The sequence below is a fragment of the Octodon degus genome, unplaced genomic scaffold, assembly GCF_000260255.1.
Source record: "Octodon degus isolate 3935 unplaced genomic scaffold, OctDeg1.0 scaffold00036, whole genome shotgun sequence".
NCBI lineage: Eukaryota > Metazoa > Chordata > Mammalia > Rodentia > Octodontidae > Octodon > Octodon degus.
Genome location: NW_004524612.1, coordinates 9,955,405 through 9,960,062, shown reverse-complemented (window position 1 = coordinate 9,960,062; position 4,658 = coordinate 9,955,405).

Genomic DNA, 4,658 nt, shown 5'->3' with positions numbered 1-4,658 from the left:
TGAAACCATCCTCAAGACTATGAAAGGCAGCTGCACAACTAGTGGTAGGATTTAGGGAATGCCAAATTCTCCCGGGCCCTGAAGCCAAACCAAACAAAAGCACTACCTTTTCCACACATGTTCCAATGGGACAGTCATGCATGCACCACTGGTAGTTCCAAGCTGCCTGGCAGTGGGCCATGGATTACATCTCCATCTCCATCTTGATGTGTTCAATTTCAGTACGAGTTTTGGTGGAGACATTCAAACGCAGCAAAATTTCAAATAGCAAGGAAGCGTAGTAGCTCTCACTTTCTTTCTCCATCTGAATGAGATTCCCTTCCTGTTCTGAAAGCAGGATTTGGAAAGAGGAGAAAGATGAAGGCCATGGAGAGAAGAGGACCTTCCCTAGAAGCACTGAGGAAAAGGAAATGCTTATAAAGTGGAGGCAGTAACTCCGAAGGTCTCTGCCAAATTCTCAGTCTTCTACATGGATGAAAAGCCCTACACATGTCTTCAGGACTAAGCAGTAGGGATGTCCTGAACCCCAGTACCAAGCATGGAGTCTACATGGGTGAATAAATACATATCACAATGTCAGCTACCTTCAGACCCTTTAACTCTCTGTCCACCCCATGACCCTTATTTCTACTGGCCCAGAATCCCAGCACCACACCACATGAAACAATTACACCCCTAGGACACTTCACTTTCTCATTCCCTGGCTCCAAAGCCCAGTTCTTAAGGGACAGTGTGATCATCAGGGTTAGACATCAAAATACACAGTCAGAACATGTCAGCTCAAATCCAGGTTCTCCTAACTGCAAGAATTCAGAAAAAATATATATATATCCTCCCTGATACTTGAGCTCCTACCTATACAAGGAGAGATGGAAATTCCTATATCATAAAATTCTCATAAAAGTGAAATACTGTAGATCATGAAAAGGACCTATTTGGTGGCAAGTGCTCAACAAGTGATTAATACGTGCTTTCAATCCCTTTCCTTTCTCTGACAATTCACCTCAGAGTCTGACCTAATCTCCCCAACAGGTTGCTAAGTTGACGCATAAGTTCTGCAAAAGTACTTCATCTGTTTGTTTAGGAAGAGATATCTTCTCTGCTGGCTTCACGTCACCACCCTAACAAGAGTACTGACCCAAGAAAGTTCCGGAGGATCCCTGCAGATAAAGATATGTGACCAGCCAATCAATATGGTGTCACGGAACATTGAAGGGCACCTTCCACAAGGAAACTTAAGTTGGGCTCCAGGTAGCCAACACTCCCCTAAAAACTAGTGCATCAGAGAACTTTTGTTTGGTCTTGTTTGACTAGTTTCTTCTTCTATGAATGGAAATATTGGGGAGACCAGCAGGCTCTAAATTTTCACACATTATAAGTCTCTCTGAGAGCCTGGCAGGACTCATCAACTCCCTCTGAGTGTATCGTATATGCCCCAGGTGAAGAACTGCCACACTAGATGATTTCTAAAATAAACTTTTAATCTTAAGACTATCCAAAACATGCACACGTGGAGACAATTAAGGAAACACGACAATATATGAAGAAATGACCTTCATCTGACATGCACTATTGTATCTGGCCGATTTAAATTCTTGAAGTACCTTTTCCTGGGTAGCAAATAGCACTGTGCTAAAGCATTCCCGATTCTGTGCTACTTACTGTCCTGGATACTCGGCCCTTCCTACAGGCCCCAAGGATATCCTAACCATCTGACAATAAACCTGACCAGGGCTCTAGGAACCTTGCACTCACACTATGGCCAGCAAGCTTTTGAGCACTTAATGTCTAGCGTTTTGAAAATTATCCCCAGTGTATAATAAACCTTAAAAGGATAGCAAAGGAAAAATGGCAAGGAAGTCAAAGGTCACTGGGAGCATTTCACACAGAAAATGACATGTAAAGGAGACTCTGAGATGACATAAGATATAGACAGCTTAGAGTCAGTAGCCCATTCCAGGAAACAGGGATAGACTCAGAAGGAAAGATGACACATATCAGGGATAAAGATGGACAGCAGGTAGCAGCCATCCTGGAAACACCTGGAGTGGCCAGCTCAGGAGTCTGCACTTTGTCCCATGATGGAAAATTAACTCTGTTCTAAATAGAATGAAGAGCTGGACTTTCAGATAGTATATTTTTTAAGTATATTTAGTACAGGGTCTATAGGGTCTCACTACACAGATCAGAGTTGTAGTGACTCTCTTGTTTTCAGCCTCCCAAGTGCTGGGATTACAGGCGCACACTACCATGCCCAGTCTCTTAGCTAAGATACTTACCCTAATCTCACCTCAGTACATTATTCTAAAGTTTCTCAACTTCACAGAGTAAAATGAAAAATTCAGAAAATAGAAATACATTGTAACCAAGAAGCACAGGAAGCTCTGGGCTTTGTCCTGACTGCTTTATTCCAGCATTGCCACTGCTCCACCCGACTCCAAAGTTACCTGGTACAAGAAAATCTGTGTTCTGGGACATCGCTTGGCCTTGATGTTCTTCAAAGAACTTTTAGACCAATGTGATGCCCGTTGTACTGGTATCAATATGCCAGCTGGAAGGCTAGCTTTTCTTCTTCTTTCAGATAGGGCCCATGATCCACCATAGAGCAAAGTCTCCACTGCTTAGCTTGCCAGGAAAGGGTTTCCCAGGCTGGTCTCCCCAGAAAGCCAACACAGGGAGTTTTGGACTAGCATGTTTTCTCATGATCTTCATTTGTCTTAGTTTTTCTTTATTATTAGAATCAATAAAAAATTCCATTTCAAGCAGCCACTTTAGTGCATCTTTAGCTCTAATCAGCTGATAAAAGGCATTTGTATTAGGGACATTTCCATCTTTGGCTGGGTATTAGATTTGGGGCACAAACAACATGACATGAAAAGGCATAGATATTACTGGATGATGAAGCTGTTTCCTACATATTGTTTCTTAGTTCCATTCAAATGGCCCAACATTAGAGAGAAACAAAATAGGAAGAAGAACAGCAGGAACAGAGCAGACTGAGAGGAGCTGAGGGATAGGAAACAATAGGAAATGCTTATTGGGATGTGAGGAAAAAGGAGCCCTCTTCCACTGTTGGTGGGAGCTCAGACTGGGGAAGCCACTGTGGAAATCAGTGTGAAGATTCTTCAGAGAAGTAAAAGTAGAGGTCCATTTGACCCAGCTATTCCCCTTCTTGGTGTCTTCCTCGGAGAATTAACAGCATCATACCACAGCAATGTATGCACACCAGTGTTTATAGCAGCACACCAGCGTAATAGCTAAATCTTGGGAACAACCCAAATGTCCATCAATGGATGAATGGACAAAGAAGTTGCCGGGGTTTTTAAAATATATAATGGAGTATTCCTCTGCCAAAAGATGGATAAGCTTGAGACATTTCTAAGTGAATGGATACACTTTGAAACCTTAGTCTTAAGAGAAATAAATGAGACACACATGTTTAAATTGTTTCTCTGGTGTAAGAAGCCAAAAGGTTGGTCAGGACCAAAATGTAGAGCAGATATTGGAAAACAGAAAATGTTCAAGTGGGAAGGGAAGTAAGGGAGGGGAGGAGAGGAGGGAAAGGAACAAATAGAAATGAAGCTTTTGTAAATAAGGAGGGAAAAGGCTGGCGAGATAGCTCAGCAGACTATACACCTGCTTAGGCAAGCGCAGGGACCCTGGTTCAATCCCTGGCACCAAGCACTGGCCCCACCCCCAGGCACACTGAGCCAGCCACTGAGCTCTGGCATGGTGGCATGTGCCTGTAAACCCAGCACTGGGGAGGCTGAAACAGGAGGATCACTACTAGTCTAAGCTGGGTAGGGAGACCCTGTACCAAATACATTAATGATGATGATGATGATGATGATGATGATGATGATGATGATGATGGGAAGAAGAGTCGAAGAGAAAGAAAATGATGGGGGAAAAAAGAATTAAGATATATCTTGTAGAGATACAAATTCCCTATGACGAATGTGATCACTAAATATAATCTAAAATGTACTGATAAAGTTAATTATAAAAAATAGAATTGAAGTGTTAAATAATGATTTCCTGATAGCTTATGAAGTAAAGGACCCTCAGATGTCTCATGTTCATGAAGCTTGGACCAGTGACATGATGAGACTCCCACCTCCAGCTGCAGACAGTGTCCTTCTTCAGGTCTCCAGCAGGCTGAGGGAAGCTGAGTTAGCAGCACCACTGAGGGCGGCGGTAGCAAACCACAAGCCTGGCAGGAATGGCCTGCCAGCCAGTGCGCAGGTCTCTGATTGGCTGCTGGCAACATGCTTTATCCTGTCTCCAAGTTATTATTTTTATGCCGCTTTTGCCACAAGCCCTGGCCTGCTTTGAACATCAGCTCACTGGGTCACCAGTAGCCTAGAGACTACTGGTCAGAAGGCAGGTGCAGGAAGAACTAGGAGGGGAGAGCAAGTCACTTCACCTCCAGAGGATGACCACCATGAAACAGAGGCCCTGGAGTCCTGATGGGGCTAGATATGGTGGACACAGCCAGCAAACAGTGAAGGGGCAGAGAGGCTGTGTAGCTGCTGCATGTGAAACTACAGGCTTAGGCACAGGTGAGGAGCTTTTCCTCTTCTGGCCTTTTTAGGAAAATTAACACATTCATAGGTACGTGTCCTCACTGCTGCTGATGAGAGAGAGAGAGAGAGAGA